Source organism: Ranitomeya variabilis, chromosome 2 (assembly GCF_051348905.1).
Source record: "Ranitomeya variabilis isolate aRanVar5 chromosome 2, aRanVar5.hap1, whole genome shotgun sequence".
Lineage (NCBI taxonomy): Eukaryota > Metazoa > Chordata > Amphibia > Anura > Dendrobatidae > Ranitomeya > Ranitomeya variabilis.
The window spans coordinates 390,271,095-390,288,084 of record NC_135233.1 but is presented as its reverse complement, the minus strand read 5'-3'; the positions used below and the strand labels follow the sequence as shown (position 1 = coordinate 390,288,084).

General features: G+C 52.0%; 1 protein-coding gene across 1 annotated transcript in view; it reads right to left on the bottom strand.

The window, feature by feature from the left end:
* The window catches only part of LOC143806264 (connector enhancer of kinase suppressor of ras 2-like), a 585,904-nt gene extending 581,978 nt beyond the window's left edge, over positions 1–3,926 (bottom strand). The window contains exon 1 of the mRNA XM_077286470.1: positions 3,672–3,926. The gene's annotated coding sequence lies outside the window, so the exon portion shown is untranslated. The remainder of the gene's footprint in view (positions 1–3,671) is intronic.
* Positions 3,927–16,990: the final 13,064 nt, after the last annotated feature.

The window sequence follows — 16,990 nt, the reverse complement described above, 5'->3', positions numbered from 1 at the left end:
CCCACCAACAGGTCTTGCAATGGCGCGGCTTTCTTGGTGAAGTCCTTGATAAACCTCCTGTAGTAGCCTACCAACCCGGGGAACTGACGGACTTCATGGAGGTTGCTGGGCTTCGGCCAGTCCTTGATCACAGTAACCTTGTCGGGGTCTGGGGCCACTCCTTCAGCACTCACCACATGGCCCAGGTACTGCACTTTGGGTTTTAGCAGATGGCATTTGGACGGTTTCACCTTCAAGCCAAAGTTGGACAGGGCTTCAAACACCTCGGCCAGGTGCTTCAGATGGTCTTCATAGGTCTTAGAGAAGACAATGACATCGTCCAGATATAGCAGCACGGTTTCAAAGTTCTTGTGTCCCAAACAGCACTCCATCATCCTCTAGAGCGTTCCCGGGGCGTTGCACAGCCCAAAGGGCATGTAGTTGAACTCACAGAGACCCATCGGCGTCGTGAAGGCCGTCTTTTCCTTGTCCGCCTCTGCCACGGGAACCTGCCAGTACCCACTAGTGAGATCCAAGGTAGAGAAGTAGTTAGCAGATTTTAAAGCAGCCAAGGACTCCTCTATCCTGGGCAGTGGGTATGCATCCTTATGTGTGATACGATTTAGCTGCCTATAATCAACACACATCCTCATTGTGCCATCTTTCTTCCTAACGAGGACTAACGGAGCTGCCCAGGGGCTACAACTGTCTCTCACTACCCCAGCCTCCTTCATCTCTCGCAACATGTCTTTGGCGCACTGATAATGAGCTGGGGGTACAGGATGGTATCTCTCTTTTATGGGTGGATGATCTCCCGTGGGGATATGATGTTGAATCCCTTTTACCTGCCCAAAATCTAGGGGGTGCTTGCTGAATACTCGCTCATACTCATGAACCACCCTGTAGGCCCCCTGTTTCTGGTGAGGTGGGGTAGAGTCAGTGCCCACGTGCAATTCCCGACACCAATCTTTCAGTTGCCCTGCAGAACCGTTGTTCTCTGCCGGATTGGACGGGGCCAAGGGTCCGGGTGCCTGTGGAGCGCCCCCAGACGCAGGGCCGCGGGGTGCTCAGTACCGGGCCTCTCAGTCTCGGTCCTGGGGTTGTCACGGTGGCTAGACTCGGTCCGTGACCCTGCTAAGGGACGTCCAATGAAAGGTGTGATGAGGGTGCGTGGTGCAGGTCGCGATGAATAACGAGGACACAGGGTTGCAGTCTCTTTACCTCTTTACTGAAGGCTTCGGGATCCGCAATCCAGAGTACTGCTAACAGGGCTGGCTGAGACCGGCCGTTCCGAAGGCACATCCAGAGTTTCCTTTGCAGGTGGAAATCAGTGCCTACCTTCTAGCGCCTGTGTGTTGTAGTACCTCCCTGCTGAGCATCACGGGATAGTCCTCACAACTGTCGTGTATGTTTCTGTTCTTTCTCTCCGTCCCCCAGATGATATGGATAGGACCAGGGGTGGGATTCAAATTTTTAACAACAGGTCCTCTAAGTCGCGGCGGCCGGAATTTTGGCCACGCCCATTTTCAATAACCCCGCCCATACTAATAAGCCACGCCCAGTGGCACGATTCTCCAGACTCTGGGAGTCTGGAGAGTAAAAAAAAACCTCTCAGGGTGATTGGCAAAAACCTGGCCATAGTATGAGAGGTAAATTAAGGAAGTGGAAAATCCCTTTAATGTCTGTTTGAAATCTCAATTTTATTGGAGGAAATAATTTGCATAGATTTTAGGACTTATTGAACATGATGTAAAAATCTGCAATAAGTTATGGATTTCTTCTCAATTCCAACCTAAGCAAAGGGACGTTACAAAAGTGAAATACAACCTGCAGTGAACACGACCATGGATAGAGTAGGAATTCATGCTGTTAGGATGGGCATGCCACAATGTAAAAGCTGCTAATAATTTCCATACATCTATTACACCCACAGAATAGGTGATAACTTGCTGACCGGGGGGGGGTCCGGCCCCTGGGACTCTCACTGAACCTGAGAAGGTGGCTGTGACATGCCCCGACAGAATGGCGTGGTGGCGACCCATGCATGCCACCCCTCCACACATTGGCTATGGGACTGATGCAGAAAGCTGAATGCTGTTCTCCTGAGGACTGGCTAATAACTTGGATTGTTGAGTTTAACCCTTTAAAGTTCTGTTCACATTGATGTTTGGACACTCCATCTGACTGTTCTGTTTAAGGAACAAACAGAATAAGTGATCCGCTGTATCAGGTATGCCAGTGGAGACGAGAGAGGCCTCATTGATAGTTATGGGGTTTGTTTGGATTTGGTTTCTTAAGGACTTTTTTCTGTTCTAAAAAAACCAGACCCAATCATGATCACTGGGGCCACTCTGTCAACAATGAGCACGAAGGATGCAGCAGATCACGTATTCCATTTATTGGTCCCTAAGACAGAACAGACACCGGGAATGTCGGCGCACCATGTGATCAGAGCCTTATTATAGGAAGATGGCAGACGCCCCCGTGCATTGCAGCTTGCGGAGTGCGGGCAGTGTAGCTGCACATCACATATTACCCGAACGACAGATGATTATCATGGATGCATTGTATACACCGTATCACCAAGCACAACCATCATTAGCCTGCAGCGAGGCAAAAGCATCATCCATACGGCGGAGAACAACAACTGCAACCACCGGTATAACCAGATACGTACACTCGTCAGTCTATCTACACAACATCAATATACAGGTCCGCTAGACACCTGCACATACGGAGGTCTGTAACTGGGGGCACTGACATTTCTCCACTTCCTGTCACTAACCCCAATGAAGAAAACTACCATCAGTTTCTCCCTAGAATGGAATTGCTGCTACCAGAGAACAGTAGAGCATGAAGGCCAGATCCTGCACACAGTGTGGAGAGGAGCACAGGCAGCCATCTTAAGGTACCGTCACACTAGGCGATATCGCCAGCGATCCGTGACGTTGCAGCGTCCTGCATAGCGATATCGCTATGTTTGGCACGCAGCAGCAATCTGGATCCTGCTGGGATATCGCTGGTTGCAGGGAGAGTGGACGAACTTTCTTTCGTCGCAACTCTCCCGCTGACATCGCTGGATCGCCGTGTGTGACGCCGATCCAGCGATGTCTTCACTGGTATCCATGGTAAACATCGGGTTACTAAGCGCAGGGCCGCGCTTAGTAACCCGATATTTACCATGGATACCATGGTAAAAGTAAAAAAAAAACACTACATACTCACCGTCTGTTGTCCGTCACGTCCCCTGGAGCTTGCCGTACTGACTGTCTCAGCGCCGTCCGGCCGTAAAGCAGAGCCCAGCGGTGAACCTGCAGTAACAGCGGTTCACCGCTGGGCACCGCTGTTATGGCCAGCGCTGAGACACAGTCAGTGCGGCAAGCGCCGAGGGACATGAAGGACGACAGAAGGTGCGTATGTAGTGTTTTTTTTTTTTTTACATGGGGACTTCGGCATCGCTGAAGACAGTTTCAGCGATGCCGAAGTCGCTTGGTCGCTGGAGAGAGCTGTCTGTGTGACAGCTCCCCAGCGACCACACAGCAACTTACCAGCGATCACGTCGCTGGTCGCGATCGCTGGTAAGTTGCTTAGTGTAACGGCACCTTTACATGATGCGGACAGTGATCGGCACAGCACAGCTGCAGGACAGGAGAGGTAACTAGTGACAGATCTGCTGCCATCACCATCATTACCAGGGGACGCTCCGCTCAGGGTCTTCTCCGCCCGGTGACAGCTGCGGCCCGAAAGGTGTGAAGCCCCCGTTCCTTGCGGTAGATCAAGGCCTCGCCGCTCGTACAGTCAGCGGCTGCATCCTCGGCAGGGTCCGGACCCCGGCCCTTGCAGGCTCCGCTGCGCAGCTGTTGTGGGTCCAAGCACTGACGTCTGTTACGTCATCACCCGGCGCGGGCTCTGGCGCATTGGTTGGAACAGTTGGCAGCGGGAGGGGACAGAGCCGTGCGCTGCCTGCTGTAGCCATGCGACCCCGGAGCGGCAGCCCGTCACATGCCTGCTGTCAGTTGCTATGGCCCCGGGGGCGTGGCAACCATTTTCAATTACCGGAACGCTGGCAGATAGAAATTTTAGTAAACGGCTGCCCCGTACCGGGTCGTACCGGCTGAATCCCACCCCTGGATAGGACGCACCCGTATGACGGGGTAGGCCTGGAGTTATTTTATAGGGACCCTAGAGATGCCCCTCTCCCACAATTGCCTCCGTTGTCTTCGTTAGGTGTAAAGGTGAGACAGCCAACCTAAAGTTAACTGCCCTGCCGTAGTTCAAAGTAATGAGTAGAGTCTATTACTACCTCGGCGTTCCGGACGCCGGCTACGCACCTCAGAAGGATATTGCCGATCTCAGGGCACGACTCCTTCTGGTTCTGTCTCCTTGTGCTGTGATCCCGTTTCTCACTTCTCCACAATATACTTTGCTTCGTGTCCTTTCTTAGGAGTCTGCCGCTATAAGTTACAGGCACGGCTCCGTAACGATCTGTCTGTGCTAGGCCGCTGTCAGGATTCCACCCCTGACAGGTCCTCTCCCGAACTCTCCCGGGCTGCTTTCTCCCTAACTTCCTATCCAACCCCCAGTTTTACCAGAGTGTGAGGAGTGGCCTAATAGATAGAACCGCTCCCCCTGGTGGCCTTAGTGTGAAGTGTAGTGTGTGACTGTGATACCTGGCAAGGTGAACTCTTTTAGTGCAATCAGACTTACCATCACTCCCCCTGGTGGAAGAGCGACGTTACTGCAACGACCAGACTCTGGGGCGCTGCACTTATCCATCTCTACTATTCCACAGTGCTCCAGATGCTGCCCAGCGTATCCATCTCTACTATTCCACAGTGCTCCAGATGCCGCCCAGCGTATCCATCTCTACTATTCCACAGTGCTCCTGATGCCACCCAGCGTATCCAGCTCTACTATCCCACAGTGTTCCAGGTGCCGCCCAGCGTATCCAGTTCTACTATCCCACAGTGCTCAAGGTGCCACCCAGCATATCCATCTCTACTATTCCACAGTGCTCCAGGTGCCGCCCACCATATCCATCTCTACTATCCCACAGTGCTGCAGGTGCCGTCCGGTGTATCCATCTCTACTATTCCACAGTGCTCCAGGTGCCGCCCAGCAGATCCATCTCTACTATCCCACAGTGTTCCAGGTGTCGCCCAGCGTATCCAGCTCTACTATCCCACAGTGCTCCAGATGCCACCCAGTGTATCCATCTCTACTATTCCACAGTGTTCCAGGTGCCGCCCAACGTATCCAGCTCTACTATTCCACAGTGTTCCAGGTGCCGCCCAGCGTATCCATCTCTACTATTCCACAGTGCTCCAGATGCCGCCCAGCGTATCCAGCTCTACTATTCCACAGTGCTCCAGGTGCCGCCTAGCATATCCAGCTCTACTATCCCACAGTGCTCCAGATGCCACCCAGTGTATCCATCTCTACTATTCCACAGTGTTCCCGGTGCCGCCCAGCGTATCCATCTCCACTATCCCACAGTGTTCCAGGTGCCGCCCAGCGTATCCAGCTCTACTATCCCACAGTGCTCCGGATGCCACCCAGTGTATCCATCTCTACTATTACACAGTGTTCCAGGTGCCGCCCAGCGTATCCATCTCTACTATTCCACAGTGCTCCTGATGCCACCCAGCAGATCCAGCTCTACTATACCACAGTGCTCCAGGTGCCGCCCAGCATATCCAGCTCTACTATCCCACAGTGCTACAGGTGCAGCCCAGCGTATCCATCTCTACTATCTCACAGTGCTCCAGGTGCCGCCCAGCGTATCCAGCTCTGCTATCCCACAGTGCTCCAAGTGCCGCCCAGCATATCCAGCTCTACTATCCCACAGTGTTCCAGGTGCCGCCCAGCGTATCCAGCTCTACTATCCCACAGTGCTCCAGGTGCCGCCCAGCATATCCATCTCTACTATCCCACAGTGCTCCAGGTGCCGCCCGGTGTATCCATCTCTACTATTCCACAGTGCTCCAGGTGCCGACAAGCAGATCCAGCTCTACTATCCCACAGTGCTCCAGGTGCTGCCCAGCATATCCATCTCTACTATTCCACAGTGCTCCAGGTGCCGCCCAGCAGATCCATCTCTACTATCCCACAGTGTTCCAGGTGTCGCCCAGCGTATCCAGCTCTACTATCCCACAGTGCTCCAGATGCCACCCAGTGTATCCATCTCTACTATTCCACAGTGTTCCAGGTGCCGCCCAGCGTATCCAGCTCTACTATTCCACAGTGCTCCAGGTGCCGCCCAGCGTATCCATCTCTACTATTCCACAGTGCTCCAGGTCCCGCCCAGCGTATCCAGCTCTACTATCCCACAGTGCTCCAGATGCCACCCAGTGTATCCATCTCTACTATGCCACAGTGTTCCAGGTGCCGCCCAGAGTATCCATCTCCACTATCCCACAGTGTTCCAGGTGCCGCCCAGCGTATCGAGCTCTACTATCCCACAGTGCTCCAGGTACCACCCAGCATATCCAGCTCTGCTATCCCACAGTGCTCCAGGTGCCGCCCAGCGTATCCAGCTCTACTATCCCACAGAGCTCCAGGTGCCACCCAGCGTATCCAGCTCTACTATCCCACAGTGCTCCAGGTACCACCCAGCATATCCAGCTCTACTATCCCACAGTGCTCCAGGTACCACCCAGCATATCCAGCTCTGCTATCCCACAATGCTCCAGGTGCCGCCCAGCATATCCATCTCTACTATCCCACAGTGCTCCAGGTGCCGACAAGCAGATCCAGCTCTACTATCCCACAGTGCTCCAGGTGCCGCCCAGCATATCCAGCTCTGCTATTCTAGACTACGTCGTGGGTTCCGATCTGTCCTGCATCAGGCCTTCACCTTAGAGAATCCTTCGCACTAGGTGAGCCCATACCAGAATCAAGTAAAAAGTAAACGGCCACATTGAATTCACAACGTCCTGGTGTAAGTGCAGCGCCCCAGAGTCCTGGTCGTGCAGTATTGTCATTCTGCCACTAAGGGGAGTGATGGTACATCTGATTGTACTAAAAGAGTTCACCTGACCAGGTATCACAGTCACACATTACACTTCACACTCCGGCCACCAGGGGGAGCAAAAGGTTCTATTTACTAGGCCACTCCTCACATTCTGGTAAAACTGGGGGTTGGATAGGAAGTTAGGGAGAAGCTGACTGGGTTTTGCCCAGGTAGCATCTAGTGAGAGGAGAGCGTTGCTTGGGAAGACTCAGGGGGCTCCCTGTCAGGGGTGGGATCCTGACAGTGGCCTAGCAAGTGACAGATCGTTACTGAGCCGCGCCTGCACTTCATTGCGGCGGCCTCCTAAGAAAGGACACGAAGCAGAGTATATTGTGGAGAAGTGAGAAACGAGATCACAGCACTAGGAGATAATACCGGGAGGAGTTGTGCCCTAAGATCGTGGCAACATCCTTCTGAGGCGCGTAGCCGGCGGCCGGAACGCTGAGGAAGTAACAGGCTCTACGCATTACTTTGAACTACGGCAGGGCAGTTAACTCTAGGTTGGCTGTCTCACCTTTTCACCTAAGCAGACAACGGAGGCAATTGTGGGAGAGGGGTATCTCTAGGGTCCCTATAAAATAACTCCAGGCCTACCCCGTCATACGGGTGCGTCCTAGCCATACCAACTGGGGGACAGAGAGAGAACATCAGAAACAGATACAAGAGTTGTGATGACTATCCCGTGGTGCTCAGCAGGGAGGTACTACAACACACAGGCGCTAGAAGGTAGGCACAGATTTCCACCTGTAAAGGGAACTCTGGATGTGCCTTCGGACTGGCCGGTCTCAGCTTGCCCTGTTAGCAGTGCTCTGGAATGTGGATGCCGAAGTCTACAGTAAAAGGTAAAGAGACTGCAACCCTGTGTCCTCATCATTTACTGCGATCTACACCATCACCATCTACACCTCGTGGGAAGCCCTGGGGACATACTTCACCTGTGGGAAGGTATACCATCTAGCTGCCATTCCATCACCCCAGCGGACCCCTAGCAGCGTCGGTCATCCTGACCGAATACCACAGGTGGCGTCACAACCACTTGACAGACTTCTACCTACTCCTTTGATTGGGCGCCCCTTAGCAGGGCCACGGACCGGGTCGGGCCACCGTGACATCCCCAGAACCGAGACAGAGAGACCCGGTACCGAGTACCCCGCTGCCCTGCGTTTGGGGGCCGCTGCAATTTTGGCGTCACGAACAGGATCTACTTAAGCCTGAGAATCAGGTCATGTGTGCCTTGGAACTGTGACTGAATTGTGTTTGAACCGTGATTTATTGCAAAGACTGTGTATTGCTATTTGCCGCCAAAAATTCCCGCCAAAACCGCCACCATTACAGTGCCACGAGGAGCGCAGAGAAAGAAGAAGGGCGTGCCATGGGAGGAGACTACCAGAGCGGCGCCAAAAGTGACGACCGCCCCCTCCGACTACTGCTGCAAGAACACGACGTGCCCCGAAGTACAGGAGAACCGGCCCCTGATTTGCCACGGCGGGAACCAAGGGGAGAGGGCAGAGGCGTAGCTAGGGTTTCAACTTAGGGGGGGCGAAACATCTGAGTGGGCCCCTAACCAGCTAACCCTGATTACAGCTACGGTTGCGCACTCTAGTTGTGAATATAGGGGAACCTCAGAATATGACCGCTCTGTTATTGAAAATAAATCTATATACAAAAACGAACATTGACTTTACCGCCATATTGTGACCATATGCAACTTTGATGGTCACAATACTCTGAGTGCCCCTATAACAATGATGCTTAAGTGCCCACTTAACATTTAATAATGGTCCCTAAGTTCCCTCATGTACTGCTCCATTATACACAGTATGGTGAGCTTAAAGCTTCCCTATACACAGTCTAAGGCCCCCACAGCTCCCCTATACACAGTATGATGATTCTATAACTCCCTGATACACCGTATGATGTTCTCACTGCTCCCCTCTACACAGTATGATGTTCCCACTGCTCCCCTTTACACAGTATAAGGCCCCCACAGCTCCCCTATACATCGTATGATGTTGTCACTGCTCCCCTTTACACAGTATGATGTTCCCACTGCTCCCCTCTACACAGTATGAGCCCAATGCTCCCATATACACAGTATAATGCTGACAGAACTCCACTATAGAAAGTATAATGCCTCCCAGAGCTCCCCTATATACAGTGTAATGGGCCAACAGCCCCCATGTGCACAATATGCCTTCACAGCTCCCTTATACACAGTATGATGGACCCACAGCTCCCTTATACACAGTATGATTGGCCTGCAGCTCCCTTATACACAGTATGATGGGCCCGCAGCTCCCTTATACACAGTATGATGGACCCGCAGCTTCCATATACACAGTATGATGGGCCCACAGCTCCCTTATACACAGTATGATGGACCCACAGCTCCCTTATACACAGTATGATGGACCCACAGCTCCCTTATACACAGTATGATTGGCCTGCAGCTCCCTTATACACAGTATGATGGTCCCGCAGCTCCCTTATACACAGTATGATGGTCCCGCAGCTCCCTTATACACAGTATGATTGGCCTGCAGCTCCCTTATACACAGTATGATGGTCCCGCAGCTCCCTTATACACAGTATGATGGGCCCACAGCTCCCTTATACACAGTATGATGAGCCCGCAGCTCCCTTATACACAGTATGATGGGCCCGCAGCTCCCTTATACACAGTATGATGGACCCGCAGCTCCCGTATACACAGTATGATGGGCCCACAGCTCCCTTATACATAGTATGATGGGCCCGCAGCGCCCTTATACACAGTATGATGGGCTTGCAGCTCCCTTATACACAGTATGATGGGCCCGCAGCTCCCTTATACACAGTATGATGGGCCCGCAGCTCCCTTATACACAGTATGATTGGCCCACAGATCCCGTATACACAGTATGATGTGTGCACAGCTCCCTTATACACAGTATGATGTGTGCACAGCTCCCTTATACACAGTATGATGTGTGCACAGCTTCCTTATACACAGTATGATGGACCCGCAGCTCCCGTATACACGGTATGATGGACCCGCAGCTCCCTTATACATAGTATGATGGACCCGCAGCTCCCTTATACATAGTATGATGGGCCTACAGCTCCCTTTACACAGTATGATGTTCCCACTGCTCCCCTCTACACAGTATGAGCCCAATGCGCCCCTATACACAGTATAATGCTGACAGAACTCCACTATAGAAAGTATAATGCCTCCCAGAGCTCCCCTATATACAGTGTAATGGGCCAACAGCCCCCATGTGCACAATATGCCTTCACAGCTCCCTTATACACAGTATGATGGACCCACAGCTCCCTTATACACAGTATGATTGGCCTGCAGCTCCCTTATACACAGTATGATGGGCCCGCAGCTCCCTTATACACAGTATGATGGACCCGCAGCTTCCATATACACAGTATGATGGGCCCACAGCTCCCTTATACACAGTATGATGGACCCACAGCTCCCTTATACACAGTATGATGGACCCACAGCTCCCTTATACACAGTATGATTGGCCTGCAGCTCCCTTATACACAGTATGATGGTCCCGCAGCTCCCTTATACACAGTATGATGGGCCCGCAGCTCCCTTATACACAGTATGATTGGCCTGCAGCTCCCTTATACACAGTATGATGGTCCCGCAGCTCCCTTATACACAGTATGATGGGCCCACAGCTCCCTTATACACAGTATGATGAGCCCGCAGCTCCCTTATACACAGTATGATGGGCCCGCAGCTCCCTTATACACAGTATGATGGACCCGCAGCTCCTGTATACACAGTATGATGGGCCCACAGCTCCCTTATACATAGTATGATGGGCCCGCAGCGCCCTTATACACAGTATGATGGGCTTGCAGCTCCCTTATACACAGTATGATGGGCCCGCAGCTCCCTTATACACAGTATGATGGGCCCGCAGCTCCCTTATACACAGTATGATTGGCCCACAGATCCCGTATACACAGTATGATGTGTGCACAGCTCCCTTATACACAGTATGATGTGTGCACAGCTCCCTTATACACAGTATGATGTGTGCACAGCTTCCTTATACACAGTATGATGGACCCGCAGCTCCCGTATACACGGTATGATGGACCCGCAGCTCCCTTATACATAGTATGATGGACCCGCAGCTCCCTTATACATAGTATGATGGGCCTACAGCTCCCTTATAAACAGTATGATGTGTGCACAGCTCCCTTATACAGTGTAATGGGCCAACAGCTCCCATATGCACAATATGCCTTCACAGCTCCCTTATACACAGTATGATGGGCCCGCAGCTCCCTTATACACAGTATGATGGACCCGCAGCTCCCGTATACACAGTATGATGGGCCCGCAGCTCCCTTATACACAGTATGATGGACCCGCAGCTCCCGTATACACAGTATGATGGGCCCACAGCTCCCTTATACACAGTATGATGGACCCACAGCTCCCTTATACACAGTATGATTGGCCTGCAGCTCCCTTATACACAGTATGATGGTCCCGCAGCTCCCTTATACACAGTATGATGGTCCCGCAGCTCCCTTATACACAGTATGATGGTCCCGCAGCTCCCTTATACACAGTATGATGAGCCCGCAGCTCCCTTATACACAGTATGATGGGCCCGCAGCTCCCTTATACACAGTATGATGGACCAGCAGCTCCCGTATACACAGTATGATGGGCCCACAGCTCCCTTATGCATAGTATGATGGGCCCGCAGCGCCCTTATACACAGTATGATGGGCTTGCAGCTCCCTTATACACAGTATGATGGGCCCGCAGCTCCCTTATACACAGTATGATGTGTGCACAGCTTCCTTATACACAGTATGATGGACCCGCAGCTCCCTTATACACAGTATGATGGACCCGCAGCTCCCTTATACACAGTGTGATGAGCCCGCAGCTCCCATATACATAGTATGATGGGCCCGCAGCTCCCTTACACACAGTATGATTGGCCCACAGATCCCGTATACACAGTATGATGTGTGCACAGCTCCCTTATACACAGTATGATGTGTGCACAGCTCCCTTATACACAGTATGATGTGTGCACAGCTCCCTTATACACAGTATGATGGACCCGCAGCTCCCGTATACACGGTATGATGGACCCGCAGCTCCCTTATACATAGTATGATGGACCCGCAGCTCCCTTATACATAGTATGATGGGCCTGCAGCTCCCTTATAAACAGTATGATGTGTGCACAGCTCCCTTATACACAGTATGATTGGCCCGCAGCTCCCTTATACACAGTATGATGTGTGCACAGCTTCCTTATACACAGTATGATGGACCCGCAGCTCCCTTATACACAGTATGATGGACACGCAGCTCCCTTATACACAGTGTGATGAGCCCGCAGCTCCCATATACATAGTATGATGGACCCGCAGCTCCCGTATACATAGTATGATGGGCCCGCAGCTCCCGTATACACAGTATGATGGACCCGCAGCTCCCGTATACATAGTATGATGGGCCTGCAGCTCCCGTATACATAGTATGATGGGCCCGCAGCTCCCGTATACACAGTATGATGGACCCGCAGCTCCCTTATATTCAGTATGATGGACCCGCAGCTTCCTTATACACAGTATGATGGGCCCGCAGCTCCCTTATATACAGTATGATGAGCCCGCAGCTTCCTTATACACAGTATGATGGACCCGCAGCTCCCTTATACACAGTATGATGGACCCGCAGCTCCCTTATACACAGTATGATGGGCCCGCAGCTCCCTTATACACAGTATGATGGGCCCGCAGCTGCCTTATACACAGTATGATGGGCCCGCAGCTCCCTTATACACAGTATGATGGGCCCGCAGCTGCCTTATACACAGTATGATGGGCCCGCAGCTGCCTTATACACAGTATGGTGGACTCACAGCTCCCTGTCATGATTTGGATGCCCCGGTCATTTACTCATCCTCCGGCATATTCACTATTTTGTGGCACTGCTGCAGTGCCTCTGCTCAAACTTGTGAGCGCAGCTTCTGACAGGCCAGAAGTTAGAAGCTATGTCACAAGCGCTCAATGTAAGACTATGAGGCTATGTGCACTTGTTGCGGATTCGTGTGCGGAATTACTGCGGATTTCCTGTGTTTTTTGTGCAGATTTCACCTGCGGAATCCTATACAGGAGCAGGTGTAAAACGCTGCGGAATCCGCAAATAAAATTGACATGCTGCAGAAAATACAAAGCAGCGTTTCCGGGCGGTATTTTCCGCACCACGTGCACTGCGGATTTGGTTTTCCATAGGTTTACAAGGCACTGTAAACCAGACGGAAAACTGCTGCAAATCCGCAGCGGCCAATCCGCACCGTGTGCACATAGCCTGAGAGTGAGAAAGAGGCCAGAACGAGGCTCCCACAGACTCACACTGATTAGTGACCTCTGCGCTGCTCCATAAACAGTGGAGCCTCGGACAGGTCACAAACTGCAGGAGACGGAGCCGAGCGGAGACTAAAACAGATGAAAACACCAGAAGGTGAGTATCAGACAGAGGCAGGGGACGGGGATTATCAGCACCGCTCCAGCATTGAAATTAAAAAATAATGCTGGAGTGGTGCTGTAAATGTGATGCAGCTCTTGGTTACTGTATGCGGCTCCTTATACTAATACTCATAAAGACCCAGGTGGTACGTATCAAAAGCCCCCTACCCCCCATCTCCAGCCTCCCCAGACAGCAAATATTACATGTGATGGAGTACATATAATATCAGAACAAAACATTATAATATTCAGCCCCCAGTGCCCTGTCCCCCCTCCCCCACTTCAGCCCCAATTCCCCCATCATCTCACATCCACCCCTCAGTGCCCTGTCCCACCTCACCCACCTTCTGCCTTCACAACCCCCCATGGTCTCACATTCACCCCCCAGTACCCTGTCCCCCCTCCCCCACAATACCCCCATGGTCTCACATTCACCCCCCAGTCCCCCGTCCCCCCTCACTCACTTTCAGCCCCCACAATACCCCACGGTCTCACAGTGACATACCTGAATTTAATAAACCTAATAAGTCCCATCCCCAGCACTTACTGATAAAGTTTGCAGGCAGGACCAGGAAGTGTCTAGGTGAAATGCAGGATGTGGGCACTAGGACCCAGCGTGCCTGAGCCAATCCCAGCGTGCACAGAGTGAAGAAAACTGCAGCCAGGAAAAGCTTCATGATCAGGTCAGAGGGGCGAAACCATTCACTGCAGGGGGGAGACTGCAGCCGCCACTGTGCTAGCAGCCTGCTGCAGAGTCTCCGTCAGACGGGAGCAGACATTATACTGCTCTGCTCCTATGTGGTGTTCTGCCTCCTCACAGAAGTGGCCCTGGCTCCCGGTGGGCCCCTTCATATGACAGGGCCCGGGGCGATGGCCCCCTCTGCCCCCCCAGTAGCTACGCTACTGGGAGAGGGAGCTCCACCCCGAGAAAATGGCGGAACCAGGTGTGTGTGCAGCTGCCGACCGCTATACAGCGAGGGTGACCAGCGAGTACCTGAACGACGACGAAGTGATCCCGGACTATCCCCACCGTCCGGAAGCGGATCCGAACCCACCGCAGCTGGAGGATCCGAACTTCTTGGAGCCGCAAGCGGAGGAGCCGAGCGAACCTATCCCGGACACGGAGCCAGCAGATGTGAAGCAATGGAGGTCGGAGCTGTCTCAGAGGGTCGCATCGGAAGAACCGTGGTCCGAGCAGCTGCCGACTCCAGTGTCCTCATCAGTGAAACAGACCGGCATTGGTGGAACCACATCAGGTGCAGGTATGGAAAGCGCCCCTGCTCGCTTGACCGATCCTGCTCCCGTGACCGCTCCCCGTCCCGACACTGACCAATTCCTCGCCGCTGAGCTGGTAGTGATAACCCCTGACACTATGGAGAAGCTGGTGCCTCCGTTACCGACAACTATGGGGGAACCACTAGATGTGAGCTCAGAGGGGGTGATCTTCCAATGGGATACTCAGAGGATTGGGCCAGACGGGGCCAGGCAGGAGGGCCTCAGCATTGCTGTGCTCACCTGGGAACAATATAAACAATGCTTAATTCTACACTCTAAAAACCGAAAAGAGACAGGACAAAGTGACCCACCGAAAGTACAAGAACCAAAGACTGAACGCGGTAAGAAAAACTTGGTAAAACAGGGGACTGTGCTAGCTTTTCTCCCGAAACGGGGTTGGGGCTCTATACAGGAACCGGGACTGCCGACTGAAGTCTTCTTTACCAGCTACAATGTGAAGACCCCGTTCCGCAACAGATGTGACAATCAACTTCTATGTAAAGGGGACCAGGTGACCTACACTCGCCATCGGAGTGCGCAAGGGTGGTGCGCTCGGAACGTCCAACGATGCGAGCCTGCAGTGGCGCCACCTGCTGTCCTGACTACGACTAACTCGGATCTGACAAATTTTACTACTATCACCACTGTGTGCATAATTGCCGCTACTGAACTTGCTACCAAAGCTGACATTCGAATTCAGACCCCTGGTGACCTGGCCGCACCTGAGAGACGAACCACTGATACTGACACCGCATCAGATGAGGACACGGAATTGAAGCTTTCCCGGTCAGGAAGCGTCCGCTACCGACTGATGCCTTGCAACCTACTGTGAGAATGGACCTCGGAGCCATGAGTGTGTAAATAGTTAACTGTTTGTGTTCCTGCTGTTTTGCTGCTAAAACCCGTTTAGGGTTATTCTTAAAGGGATCCTGTTGTGAATTTGCTTTTTGCTCCCTCTAGTGGTTACTAGTTTTTTGACTCTGGTTTTTCTGTCATTCCTTTTATCCGCACCTGGGTCGTTAGTTAGGGGTGTTGCTATATAAGCTCCCTGGACCTTCAGTTCAATGCCTGGCAACGTAGTTATCAGAGCTAGTCTGCTGTGCTCTTGTCTACTGATCCTGGTTCCAGTTATATCAGCTAAGTCTGCCTTTTGCTTTTTGCTATTTGTTTTGGTTTTGTATTTTTGTCCAGCTTGTTCCAAAACTATATCCTGACCTTTGCTGGAAGCTCTAGGGGGGCTGGTGTTCTCCCCCCGGACCGTTAGACGGTTCGGGGGTTCTTGAATTTCCAGTGTGGATTTTGATAGGGTTTTTGTTGACCATATAAGTTACCTTTCTTTATTCTGCTATCAGTAAGCGGGCCTCTCTGTGCTAAACCTGGTTCATTTCTGTGTTTGTCATTTCCTCTTACCTCACCGTCATTATTTGTGGGGGGCTTCTATCCAGCTTTGGGGTCCCCTTCTCTGGAGGCAAGAAAGGTCTTTGTTTTCCTCTACTAGGGGTAGCTAGATTCTCCGGCTGGCGCGTGTCATCTAGAATCAACGTAGGAATGATCCCCGGCTACTTCTAGTGTTGGCGTTAGGAGTAGATATATGGTCAACCCAGTTACCACTGCCCTATGAGCTGGATTTTTGTATTCTGCAGACTTCCACGTTCCTCTGAGACCCTCGCCATTGGGGTCATAACAGTTTGCCAGGCCAGTATTAAATGTTTAATGCATTGCAGAAGAGGGATTATAAGAAAGAAGATTCTGAGTTTTTTTTTTTTTTCTTCTTCCCCTTTACCTCAGAGTGGCTATGCTTGCTGCAGACATGAATGTCCAGACCTTGATTACAAGTGTGGACCAGCTGGCTACTCGTGTGCAGGGCATACAAGACTATGTTATCAGAAATCCTAGGTCAGAACCTAAAATACCGATTCCTGAACTGTTTTCCGGAGACAGGTTTAAGTTTAGGAATTTCGTGAATAATTGTAAATTGTTTTTGTCCCTGAGACCCTGTTCATCTGGAGATTCTGCTCAGCAAGTAAAAATTGTTATTTCGTTCTTACGGGGCGACCCTCAGGATTGGGCTTTTTCGCTGGCGCCAGGAGATCCGGCATTGGCTGATCTTGATGCGTTTTTTCTGGCGCTCGGTTTACTTTATGAGGAACCCAATCTTGAGATTCAGGCAGAAAAGGCCTTGCTGGCTATGTCTCAGGGGCAGGACGA